At 53.2% G+C, this 9,587-nt stretch overlaps 30 non-coding genes across 30 annotated transcripts; 12 read left to right on the top strand and 18 right to left on the bottom strand.

Annotated features, from left to right (window-relative positions):
* Positions 1 to 103: 103 nt before the first annotated feature.
* Trnad-guc (transfer RNA aspartic acid (anticodon GUC)) lies at positions 104 to 175 on the bottom strand. The gene has a single exon. It is a non-coding gene; the product is annotated as a tRNA-Asp (tRNA).
* A 107-nt stretch (positions 176 to 282) lies between these two features.
* On the bottom strand, positions 283 to 374 carry Trnai-uau (transfer RNA isoleucine (anticodon UAU)). Its single transcript is given in 2 exon segments — positions 283 to 318; positions 337 to 374. It is a non-coding gene; the product is annotated as a tRNA-Ile (tRNA).
* A 378-nt stretch (positions 375 to 752) lies between these two features.
* On the top strand, positions 753 to 825 carry Trnar-acg (transfer RNA arginine (anticodon ACG)). Its single transcript has one exon. It is a non-coding gene; the product is annotated as a tRNA-Arg (tRNA).
* Positions 826 to 1,112: 287 nt separating this feature from the next.
* Trnam-cau (transfer RNA methionine (anticodon CAU)) lies at positions 1,113 to 1,184 on the top strand. The gene has a single exon. It is a non-coding gene; the product is annotated as a tRNA-Met (tRNA).
* A 424-nt stretch (positions 1,185 to 1,608) lies between these two features.
* Trnad-guc (transfer RNA aspartic acid (anticodon GUC)) lies at positions 1,609 to 1,680 on the bottom strand. Its single transcript has one exon. It is a non-coding gene; the product is annotated as a tRNA-Asp (tRNA).
* A 107-nt stretch (positions 1,681 to 1,787) lies between these two features.
* On the bottom strand, positions 1,788 to 1,879 carry Trnai-uau (transfer RNA isoleucine (anticodon UAU)). Its single transcript is given in 2 exon segments — positions 1,788 to 1,823; positions 1,842 to 1,879. It is a non-coding gene; the product is annotated as a tRNA-Ile (tRNA).
* A 378-nt stretch (positions 1,880 to 2,257) lies between these two features.
* Trnar-acg (transfer RNA arginine (anticodon ACG)) lies at positions 2,258 to 2,330 on the top strand. Its single transcript has one exon. It is a non-coding gene; the product is annotated as a tRNA-Arg (tRNA).
* Positions 2,331 to 2,617: 287 nt separating this feature from the next.
* On the top strand, positions 2,618 to 2,689 carry Trnam-cau (transfer RNA methionine (anticodon CAU)). Its single transcript has one exon. It is a non-coding gene; the product is annotated as a tRNA-Met (tRNA).
* A 245-nt stretch (positions 2,690 to 2,934) lies between these two features.
* Positions 2,935 to 3,006, bottom strand: Trnad-guc (transfer RNA aspartic acid (anticodon GUC)). Its single transcript has one exon. It is a non-coding gene; the product is annotated as a tRNA-Asp (tRNA).
* A 107-nt stretch (positions 3,007 to 3,113) lies between these two features.
* Trnad-guc (transfer RNA aspartic acid (anticodon GUC)) lies at positions 3,114 to 3,185 on the bottom strand. The gene has a single exon. It is a non-coding gene; the product is annotated as a tRNA-Asp (tRNA).
* Positions 3,186 to 3,292: 107 nt separating this feature from the next.
* Trnai-uau (transfer RNA isoleucine (anticodon UAU)) lies at positions 3,293 to 3,384 on the bottom strand. Its single transcript is given in 2 exon segments — positions 3,293 to 3,328; positions 3,347 to 3,384. It is a non-coding gene; the product is annotated as a tRNA-Ile (tRNA).
* A 378-nt stretch (positions 3,385 to 3,762) lies between these two features.
* Trnar-acg (transfer RNA arginine (anticodon ACG)) lies at positions 3,763 to 3,835 on the top strand. Its single transcript has one exon. It is a non-coding gene; the product is annotated as a tRNA-Arg (tRNA).
* Positions 3,836 to 4,122: 287 nt separating this feature from the next.
* On the top strand, positions 4,123 to 4,194 carry Trnam-cau (transfer RNA methionine (anticodon CAU)). Its single transcript has one exon. It is a non-coding gene; the product is annotated as a tRNA-Met (tRNA).
* Positions 4,195 to 4,439: 245 nt separating this feature from the next.
* Positions 4,440 to 4,511, bottom strand: Trnad-guc (transfer RNA aspartic acid (anticodon GUC)). The gene has a single exon. It is a non-coding gene; the product is annotated as a tRNA-Asp (tRNA).
* A 107-nt stretch (positions 4,512 to 4,618) lies between these two features.
* Positions 4,619 to 4,690, bottom strand: Trnad-guc (transfer RNA aspartic acid (anticodon GUC)). The gene has a single exon. It is a non-coding gene; the product is annotated as a tRNA-Asp (tRNA).
* Positions 4,691 to 4,797: 107 nt separating this feature from the next.
* Trnai-uau (transfer RNA isoleucine (anticodon UAU)) lies at positions 4,798 to 4,889 on the bottom strand. The gene is given in 2 exon segments: positions 4,798 to 4,833; positions 4,852 to 4,889. It is a non-coding gene; the product is annotated as a tRNA-Ile (tRNA).
* A 378-nt stretch (positions 4,890 to 5,267) lies between these two features.
* Trnar-acg (transfer RNA arginine (anticodon ACG)) lies at positions 5,268 to 5,340 on the top strand. The gene has a single exon. It is a non-coding gene; the product is annotated as a tRNA-Arg (tRNA).
* Positions 5,341 to 5,627: 287 nt separating this feature from the next.
* Positions 5,628 to 5,699, top strand: Trnam-cau (transfer RNA methionine (anticodon CAU)). The gene has a single exon. It is a non-coding gene; the product is annotated as a tRNA-Met (tRNA).
* Positions 5,700 to 6,123: 424 nt separating this feature from the next.
* On the bottom strand, positions 6,124 to 6,195 carry Trnad-guc (transfer RNA aspartic acid (anticodon GUC)). Its single transcript has one exon. It is a non-coding gene; the product is annotated as a tRNA-Asp (tRNA).
* Positions 6,196 to 6,302: 107 nt separating this feature from the next.
* On the bottom strand, positions 6,303 to 6,394 carry Trnai-uau (transfer RNA isoleucine (anticodon UAU)). The gene is given in 2 exon segments: positions 6,303 to 6,338; positions 6,357 to 6,394. It is a non-coding gene; the product is annotated as a tRNA-Ile (tRNA).
* Positions 6,395 to 6,772: 378 nt separating this feature from the next.
* Trnar-acg (transfer RNA arginine (anticodon ACG)) lies at positions 6,773 to 6,845 on the top strand. The gene has a single exon. It is a non-coding gene; the product is annotated as a tRNA-Arg (tRNA).
* A 287-nt stretch (positions 6,846 to 7,132) lies between these two features.
* On the top strand, positions 7,133 to 7,204 carry Trnam-cau (transfer RNA methionine (anticodon CAU)). Its single transcript has one exon. It is a non-coding gene; the product is annotated as a tRNA-Met (tRNA).
* Positions 7,205 to 7,449: 245 nt separating this feature from the next.
* On the bottom strand, positions 7,450 to 7,521 carry Trnad-guc (transfer RNA aspartic acid (anticodon GUC)). The gene has a single exon. It is a non-coding gene; the product is annotated as a tRNA-Asp (tRNA).
* A 107-nt stretch (positions 7,522 to 7,628) lies between these two features.
* Trnad-guc (transfer RNA aspartic acid (anticodon GUC)) lies at positions 7,629 to 7,700 on the bottom strand. Its single transcript has one exon. It is a non-coding gene; the product is annotated as a tRNA-Asp (tRNA).
* Positions 7,701 to 7,807: 107 nt separating this feature from the next.
* On the bottom strand, positions 7,808 to 7,899 carry Trnai-uau (transfer RNA isoleucine (anticodon UAU)). Its single transcript is given in 2 exon segments — positions 7,808 to 7,843; positions 7,862 to 7,899. It is a non-coding gene; the product is annotated as a tRNA-Ile (tRNA).
* Positions 7,900 to 8,277: 378 nt separating this feature from the next.
* On the top strand, positions 8,278 to 8,350 carry Trnar-acg (transfer RNA arginine (anticodon ACG)). Its single transcript has one exon. It is a non-coding gene; the product is annotated as a tRNA-Arg (tRNA).
* A 287-nt stretch (positions 8,351 to 8,637) lies between these two features.
* On the top strand, positions 8,638 to 8,709 carry Trnam-cau (transfer RNA methionine (anticodon CAU)). Its single transcript has one exon. It is a non-coding gene; the product is annotated as a tRNA-Met (tRNA).
* A 245-nt stretch (positions 8,710 to 8,954) lies between these two features.
* On the bottom strand, positions 8,955 to 9,026 carry Trnad-guc (transfer RNA aspartic acid (anticodon GUC)). Its single transcript has one exon. It is a non-coding gene; the product is annotated as a tRNA-Asp (tRNA).
* Positions 9,027 to 9,133: 107 nt separating this feature from the next.
* Positions 9,134 to 9,205, bottom strand: Trnad-guc (transfer RNA aspartic acid (anticodon GUC)). The gene has a single exon. It is a non-coding gene; the product is annotated as a tRNA-Asp (tRNA).
* A 107-nt stretch (positions 9,206 to 9,312) lies between these two features.
* Positions 9,313 to 9,404, bottom strand: Trnai-uau (transfer RNA isoleucine (anticodon UAU)). The gene is given in 2 exon segments: positions 9,313 to 9,348; positions 9,367 to 9,404. It is a non-coding gene; the product is annotated as a tRNA-Ile (tRNA).
* Positions 9,405 to 9,587: the final 183 nt, after the last annotated feature.

Raw genomic sequence — 9,587 nt, 5'->3', positions numbered from 1 at the left:
CTGTAGACAGGTGCCCTTGTGCGAGAGATATGGTGCTAGTAGCCGCAAACGTCCTACACTAAGTTCGGCGAGTGATAGAGCAGCAATTAAAAATCGGATGTGCCTCCCCGGCGGGGAATCGAACCCCGGTCTCCCGCGTGACAGGCGGGGATACTAACCACTATACTACCGAGGAAGACGCAGCTAGCGTCTCGAATGCACAATTATGTTACTCAAATAGCTGATACATCTCAAACCTAGCCTCCTGTTGCTGTCAGAGACAGCTGCTATGAAATAAAAGTATGCCCCAGGTGAGGCTCGAACTCACAACCCCGGCATTGCTCACGGCTACTGCCTTATAAGTACCGTGCGCTAACCAATTGCGCCACTGGGGCTACAACACAGCGCTCTCAGTTAGCGGTATTCACTTTGCTGCAAACCAGTGGTGGCCACAGAAACATACGATCGCCACCTGATGCCATACTGCGACTTTGGCACCTGACTACCAATGCTTCGTGCTATTCTTGTTTCATATGCTACGCTTACATGCACATCAACCGGCTCTCGTCGTCGAGAAAACGCGGGAAAACGCGCGCCTTGCCTTCTGCTACCTGTCGAACAGCGAGAGCAGATGCGTGGCAAGCTCTAAGCTCTGCAGGCGCACTGCGGCCACGCAGCTGCACGAAAGGTACCTTCCTTGGGAGCTTGCTCAGCCATGGAGAACACGTTTCTTAGCGAATTGCACTTGTCTCGTAGAAAGAAGTGCTGCCATTGGCCCTGTGGCGCAACGGATAACGCGTCTGACTACGGATCAGAAGATTCCAGGTTCGAATCCTGGCAGGGTCGGCATTCTGTTAGTTGCCGACGCGTAGCTGGGCAGTGGATTTCGTATGTCGCCGCATCGTGGAGTGCTTTGTTGCTCCTGTGCATCTCGCAGCTGCATGTCGAGTCGATCGTGGTAAATATCGCTGCCTGCAAGCGTCAGCGTAGCGTCAGTCGAGCAAAGTCGAGACAAGTCAAGCTGAGAGCTGTAGGAGATGATACGCAATTAAATACAGGCGTGTGAAAGCGACGCAGACAACACTTCCCAAGTGTCCCACGTCACGTGGCGAAGAGCGGGCGCAAGCCTAGCCAGCAGAGTGGCGCAGTGGAAGCGTGCTGGGCCCATAACCCAGAGGTCCGTGGATCGAAACCACGCTCTGCTAAAATTATTTATTTTGCGGACTGCGTCGAGCTCGATTATTACGCCCACAGCGTGGGCTGGGGTGCTTTGACTCAGCGTTAACAGCAAACCCCGTAATTCTGAAGTGTGAAGAATGCGAGAACCACTTCCTAAGATGTAGCATTTTTTAAGATTTCGCACCAACTACACTCCACGATCGCAAAGTTAATGCTCTTACGACCCCCATACGGGCAACACTCGAACAGGTTTGTGAGATAAAAATCGCACCTCCCCGGCGGGGAATCGAACGCTGGTCTCCCGCGTGACAGGCGGGGATACTAACCACTATACTACCGAGGATGCGCTGTAGACAGGTGCCCTTGTGCGAGAGATATGGTGCTAGTAGCCGCAAACGTCCTACACTAAGTTCGGCGAGTGATAGAGCAGCAATTAAAAATCGGATGTGCCTCCCCGGCGGGGAATCGAACCCCGGTCTCCCGCGTGACACGCGGGGATACTAACCACTATACTACCGAGGAACACGCAGCTAGCGTCTCGAATGCACAATTATGTTACTCAAATAGCTGATACATCTCAAACCTAGCCTCCTGTTGCTGTCAGAGACAGCTGCTATGAAATAAAAGTATGCCCCAGGTGAGGCTCGAACTCACAACCCCGGCATTGCTCACGGCTACTGCCTTATAAGTACCGTGCGCTAACCAATTGCGCCACTGGGGCTACAACACAGCGCTCTCAGTTAGCGGTATTCACTTTGCTGCAAACCAGTGGTGGCCACAGAAACATACGATCGCCACCTGATGCCATACTGCGACTTTGGCACCTGACTACCAATGCTTCGTGCTATTCTTGTTTCATATGCTACGCTTACATGCACATCAACCGGCTCTCGTCGTCGAGAAAACGCGGGAAATCGCGCGCCTTGCCTTCTGCTACCTGTCGAACAGCGAGAGCAGATGCGTGGCAAGCTCTAAGCTCTGCAGGCGCACTGCGGCCACGCAGCTGCACGAAAGGTACCTTCCTTGGGAGCTTGCTCAGCCATGGAGAACACGTTTCTTAGCGAATTGCACTTGTCTCGTAGAAAGAAGTGCTGCCATTGGCCCTGTGGCGCAACGGATAACGCGTCTGACTACGGATCAGAAGATTCCAGGTTCGAATCCTGGCAGGGTCGGCATTCTGTTAGTTGCCGACGCGTAGCTGGGCAGTGGATTTCGTATGTCGCCGCATCGTGGAGTGCTTTGTTGCTCCTGTGCATCTCGCAGCTGCATGTCGAGTCGATCGTGGTAAATATCGCTGCCTGCAAGCGTCAGCGTAGCGTCAGTCGAGCAAAGTCGAGACAAGTCAAGCTGAGAGCTGTAGGAGATGATACGCAATTAAATACAGGCGTGTGAAAGCGACGCAGACAACACTTCCCAAGTGTCCCACGTCACGTGGCGAAGAGCGGGCGCAAGCCTAGCCAGCAGAGTGGCGCAGTGGAAGCGTGCTGGGCCCATAACCCAGAGGTCCGTGGATCGAAACCACGCTCTGCTAAAATTATTTATTTTGCGGACTGCGTCGAGCTCGATTATTACGCCCATAGCGTGGGCTGGGGTGCTTTGACTCAGCGTTAACAGCAAACCCCGTAATTCTGAAGTGTGAAGAATGCGAGAACCACTTCCTAAGATGTAGCATTTTTTAAGATTTCGCACCAACTACACTCCACGATCGCAAAGTTAATGCTCTTACGACCCCCATACGGGCAACACTCGAACAGGTTTGTGAGATAAAAATCGCACCTCCCCGGCGGGGAATCGAACCCCGGTCTCCCGCGTGACAGGCGGGGATACTAACCACTATACTACCGAGGATGCGCTGTAGGCAGGTGCCCTTGTGCGAGAGATATGGTGCTAGTAGCCGCAAACGTCCTACACTAAGTTCGGCGAGTGATAGAGCAGCAATTAAAAATCGGATGTGCCTCCCCGGCGGGGAATCGAACCCCGGTCTCCCGCGTGACAGGCGGGGATACTAACCACTATACTACCGAGGAAGACGCAGCTAGCGTCTCGAATGCACAATTATGTTACTCAAATAGCTGATACATCTCAAACCTAGCCTCCTGTTGCTGTCAGAGACAGCTGCTATGAAATAAAAGTATGCCCCAGGTGAGGCTCGAACTCACAACCCCGGCATTGCTCACGGCTACTGCCTTATAAGTACCGTGCGCTAACCAATTGCGCCACTGGGGCTACAACACAGCGCTCTCAGTTAGCGGTATTCACTTTGCTGCAAACCAGTGGTGGCCACAGAAACATACGATCGCCACCTGATGCCATACTGCGACTTTGGCACCTGACTACCAATGCTTCGTGCTATTCTTGTTTCATATGCTACGCTTACATGCACATCAACCGGCTCTCGTCGTCGAGAAAACGCGGGAAAACGCGCGCCTTGCCTTCTGCTACCTGTCGAACAGCGAGAGCAGATGCGTGGCAAGCTCTAAGCTCTGCAGGCGCACTGCGGCCACGCAGCTGCACGAAAGGTACCTTCCTTGGGAGCTTGCTCAGCCATGGAGAACACGTTTCTTAGCGAATTGCACTTGTCTCGTAGAAAGAAGTGCTGCCATTGGCCCTGTGGCGCAACGGATAACGCGTCTGACTACGGATCAGAAGATTCCAGGTTCGAATCCTGGCAGGGTCGGCATTCTGTTAGTTGCCGACGCGTAGCTGGGCAGTGGATTTCGTATGTCGCCGCATCGTGGAGTGCTTTGTTGCTCCTGTGCATCTCGCAGCTGCATGTCGAGTCGATCGTGGTAAATATCGCTGCCTGCAAGCGTCAGCGTAGCGTCAGTCGAGCAAAGTCGAGACAAGTCAAGCTGAGAGCTGTAGGAGATGATACGCAATTAAATACAGGCGTGTGAAAGCGACGCAGACAACACTTCCCAAGTGTCCCACGTCACGTGGCGAAGAGCGGGCGCAAGCCTAGCCAGCAGAGTGGCGCAGTGGAAGCGTGCTGGGCCCATAACCCAGAGGTCCGTGGATCGAAACCACGCTCTGCTAAAATTATTTATTTTGCGGACTGCGTCGAGCTCGATTATTACGCCCACAGCGTGGGCTGGGGTGCTTTGACTCAGCGTTAACAGCAAACCCCGTAATTCTGAAGTGTGAAGAATGCGAGAACCACTTCCTAAGATGTAGCATTTTTTAAGATTTCGCACCAACTACACTCCACGATCGCAAAGTTAATGCTCTTACGACCCCCATACGGGCAACACTCGAACAGGTTTGTGAGATAAAAATCGCACCTCCCCGGCGGGGAATCGAACCCCGGTCTCCCGCGTGACAGGCGGGGATACTAACCACTATACTACCGAGGATGCGCTGTAGACAGGTGCCCTTGTGCGAGAGATATGGTGCTAGTAGCCGCAAACGTCCTACACTAAGTTCGGCGAGTGATAGAGCAGCAATTAAAAATCGGATGTGCCTCCCCGGCGGGGAATCGAACCCCGGTCTCCCGCGTGACAGGCGGGAATACTAACCACTATACTACCGAGGAAGACGCAGCTAGCGTCTCGAATGCACAATTATGTTACTCAAATAGCTGATACATCTCAAACCTAGCCTCCTGTTGCTGTCAGAGACAGCTGCTATGAAATAAAAGTATGCCCCAGGTGAGGCTCGAACTCACAACCCCGGCATTGCTCACGGCTACTGCCTTATAAGTACCGTGCGCTAACCAATTGCGCCACTGGGGCTACAACACAGCGCTCTCAGTTAGCGGTATTCACTTTGCTGCAAACCAGTGGTGGCCACAGAAACATACGATCGCCACCTGATGCCATACTGCGACTTTGGCACCTGACTACCAATGCTTCGTGCTATTCTTGTTTCATATGCTACGCTTACATGCACATCAACCGGCTCTCGTCGTCGAGAAAACGCGGGAAAACGCGCGCCTTGCCTTCTGCTACCTGTCGAACAGCGAGAGCAGATGCGTGGCAAGCTCTAAGCTCTGCAGGCGCACTGCGGCCACGCAGCTGCACGAAAGGTACCTTCCTTGGGAGCTTGCTCAGCCATGGAGAACACGTTTCTTAGCGAATTGCACTTGTCTCGTAGAAAGAAGTGCTGCCATTGGCCCTGTGGCGCAACGGATAACGCGTCTGACTACGGATCAGAAGATTCCAGGTTCGAATCCTGGCAGGGTCGGCATTCTGTTAGTTGCCGACGCGTAGCTGGGCAGTGGATTTCGTATGTCGCCGCATCGTGGAGTGCTTTGTTGCTCCTGTGCATCTCGCAGCTGCATGTCGAGTCGATCGTGGTAAATATCGCTGCCTGCAAGCGTCAGCGTAGCGTCAGTCGAGCAAAGTCGAGACAAGTCAAGCTGAGAGCTGTAGGAGATGATACGCAATTAAATACAGGCGTGTGAAAGCGACGCAGACAACACTTCCCAAGTGTCCCACGTCACGTGGCGAAGAGCGGGCGCAAGCCTAGCCAGCAGAGTGGCGCAGTGGAAGCGTGCTGGGCCCATAACCCAGAGGTCCGTGGATCGAAACCACGCTCTGCTAAAATTATTTATTTTGCGGACTGCGTCGAGCTCGATTATTACGCCCACAGCGTGGGCTGGGGTGCTTTGACTCAGCGTTAACAGCAAACCCCGTAATTCTGAAGTGTGAAGAATGCGAGAACCACTTCCTAAGATGTAGCATTTTTTAAGATTTCGCACCAACTACACTCCACGATCGCAAAGTTAATGCTCTTACGACCCCCATACGGGCAACACTCGAACAGGTTTGTGAGATAAAAATCGCACTTCCCCGGCGGGGAATCGAACGCTGGTCTCCCGCGTGACAGGCGGGGATACTAACCACTATACTACCGAGGATGCGCTGTAGACAGGTGCCCTTGTGCGAGAGATATGGTGCTAGTAGCCGCAAACGTCCTACACTAAGTTCGGCGAGTGATAGAGCAGCAATTAAAAATCGGATGTGCCTCCCCGGCGGGGAATCGAACCCCGGTCTCCCGCGTGACAGGCGGGGATACTAACCACTATACTACCGAGGAAGACGCAGCTAGCGTCTCGAATGCACAATTATGTTACTCAAATAGCTGATACATCTCAAACCTAGCCTCCTGTTGCTGTCAGAGACAGCTGCTATGAAATAAAAGTATGCCCCAGGTGAGGCTCGAACTCACAACCCCGGCATTGCTCACGGCTACTGCCTTATAAGTACCGTGCGCTAACCAATTGCGCCACTGGGGCTACAACACAGCGCTCTCAGTTAGCGGTATTCACTTTGCTGCAAACCAGTGGTGGCCACAGAAACATACGATCGCCACCTGATGCCATACTGCGACTTTGGCACCTGACTACCAATGCTTCGTGCTATTCTTGTTTCATATGCTACGCTTACATGCACATCAACCGGCTCTCGTCGTCGAGAAAACGCGGGAAAACGCGCGCCTTGCCTTCTGCTACCTGTCGAACAGCGAGAGCAGATGCGTGGCAAGCTCTAAGCTCTGCAGGCGCACTGCGGCCACGCAGCTGCACGAAAGGTACCTTCCTTGGGAGCTTGCTCAGCCATGGAGAACACGTTTCTTAGCGAATTGCACTTGTCTCGTAGAAAGAAGTGCTGCCATTGGCCCTGTGGCGCAACGGATAACGCGTCTGACTACGGATCAGAAGATTCCAGGTTCGAATCCTGGCAGGGTCGGCATTCTGTTAGTTGCCGACGCGTAGCTGGGCAGTGGATTTCGTATGTCGCCGCATCGTGGAGTGCTTTGTTGCTCCTGTGCATCTCGCAGCTGCATGTCGAGTCGATCGTGGTAAATATCGCTGCCTGCAAGCGTCAGCGTAGCGTCAGTCGAGCAAAGTCGAGACAAGTCAAGCTGAGAGCTGTAGGAGATGATACGCAATTAAATACAGGCGTGTGAAAGCGACGCAGACAACACTTCCCAAGTGTCCCACGTCACGTGGCGAAGAGCGGGCGCAAGCCTAGCCAGCAGAGTGGCGCAGTGGAAGCGTGCTGGGCCCATAACCCAGAGGTCCGTGGATCGAAACCACGCTCTGCTAAAATTATTTATTTTGCGGACTGCGTCGAGCTCGATTATTAAGCCCACAGCGTGGGCTGGGGTGCTTTGACTCAGCGTTAACAGCAAACCCCGTAATTCTGAAGTGTGAAGAATGCGAGAACCACTTCCTAAGATGTAGCATTTTTTAAGATTTCGCACCAACTACACTCCACGATCGCAAAGTTAATGCTCTTACGACCCCCATACGGGCAACACTCGAACAGGTTTGTGAGATAAAAATCGCACCTCCCCGGCGGGGAATCGAACCCCGGTCTCCCGCGTGACAGGCGGGGATACTAACCACTATACTACCGAGGATGCGCTGTAGGCAGGTGCCCTTGTGCGAGAGATATGGTGCTAGTAGCCGCAAACGTCCTACACTAAGTTCGGCGAGTGATAGAGCAGCAATTAAAAATCGGATGTGCCTCCCCGGCGGGGAATCGAACCCCGGTCTCCCGCGTGACACGCGGGGATACTAACCACTATACTACCGAGGAACACGCAGCTAGCGTCTCGAATGCACAATTATGTTACTCAAATAGCTGATACATCTCAAACCTAGCCTCCTGTTGCTGTCAGAGACAGCTGCTATGAAATAAAAGTATGCCCCAGGTGAGGCTCGAACTCACAACCCCGGCATTGCTCACGGCTACTGCCTTATAAGTACCGTGCGCTAACCAATTGCGCCACTGGGGCTACAACACAGCGCTCTCAGTTAGCGGTATTCACTTTGCTGCAAACCAGTGGTGGCCACAGAAACATACGATCGCCACCTGATGCCATACTGCGACTTTGGCACCTGACTACCAATGCTTCGTGCTATTCTTGTTTCATATGCTACGCTTACATGCACATCAACCGGCTCTCGTCGTCGAGAAAACGCGGGAAAACGCGCGCCTTGCCTTCTGCTACCTGTCGAACAGCGAGAGCAGATGCGTGGCAAGCTCTAAGCTCTGCAGGCGCACTGCGGCCACGCAGCTGCACGAAAGGTACCTTCCTTGGGAGCTTGCTCAGCCATGGAGAACACGTTTCTTAGCGAATTGCACTTGTCTCGTAGAAAGAAGTGCTGCCATTGGCCCTGTGGCGCAACGGATAACGCGTCTGACTACGGATCAGAAGATTCCAGGTTCGAATCCTGGCAGGGTCGGCATTCTGTTAGTTGCCGACGCGTAGCTGGGCAGTGGATTTCGTATGTCGCCGCATCGTGGAGTGCTTTGTTGCTCCTGTGCATCTCGCAGCTGCATGTCGAGTCGATCGTGGTAAATATCGCTGCCTGCAAGCGTCAGCGTAGCGTCAGTCGAGCAAAGTCGAGACAAGTCAAGCTGAGAGCTGTAGGAGATGATACGCAATTAAATACAGGCGTGTGAAAGCGACGCAGACAACACTTCTCAAGTGTCCCACGTCACGTGGCGAAGAGCGGGCGCAAGCCTAGCCAGCAGAGTGGCGCAGTGGAAGCGTGCTGGGCCCATAACCCAGAGGTCCGTGGATCGAAACCACGCTCTGCTAAAATTATTTATTTTGCGGACTGCGTCGAGCTCGATTATTACGCCCACAGCGTGGGCTGGGGTGCTTTGACTCAGCGTTAACAGCAAACCCCGTAATTCTGAAGTGTGAAGAATGCGAGAACCACTTCCTAAGATGTAGCATTTTTTAAGATTTCGCACCAACTACACTCCACGATCGCAAAGTTAATGCTCTTACGACCCCCATACGGGCAACACTCGAACAGGTTTGTGAGATAAAAATCGCACCTCCCCGGCGGGGAATCGAACCCCGGTCTCCCGCGTGACAGGCGGGGATACTAACCACTATACTACCGAGGATGCGCTGTAGGCAGGTGCCCTTGTGCGAGAGATATGGTGCTAGTAGCCGCAAACGTCCTACACTAAGTTCGGCGAGTGATAGAGCAGCAATTAAAAATCGGATGTGCCTCCCCGGCGGGGAATCGAACCCCGGTCTCCCGCGTGACACGCGGGGATACTAACCACTATACTACCGAGGAACACGCAGCTAGCGTCTCGAATGCACAATTATGTTACTCAAATAGCTGATACATCTCAAACCTAGCCTCCTGTTGCTGTCAGAGACAGCTGCTATGAAATAAAAGTATGCCCCAGGTGAGGCTCGAACTCACAACCCCGGCATTGCTCACGGCTACTGCCTTATAAGTACCGTGCGCTAACCAATTGCGCCACTGGGGCTACAACACAGCGCTCTCAGTTAGCGGTATTCACTTTGCTGCAAACCAGTGGTGGCCACAGAAACATACGATCGCCACCTGATGCCATACTGCGACTTTGGCACCTGACTACCAATGCTTCGTGCTATTCTTGTTTCATATGCTACGCTTACATGCACATCAACCAGCTCTCGTCGTCGAGAAA

Source organism: Schistocerca serialis, unplaced genomic scaffold (genome assembly GCF_023864345.2).
Source record: "Schistocerca serialis cubense isolate TAMUIC-IGC-003099 unplaced genomic scaffold, iqSchSeri2.2 HiC_scaffold_103, whole genome shotgun sequence".
In the NCBI taxonomy this organism is placed as follows: Eukaryota; Metazoa; Arthropoda; class Insecta; order Orthoptera; family Acrididae; genus Schistocerca; species Schistocerca serialis.
This window is presented reverse-complemented; position numbering and strand designations above follow the sequence as displayed.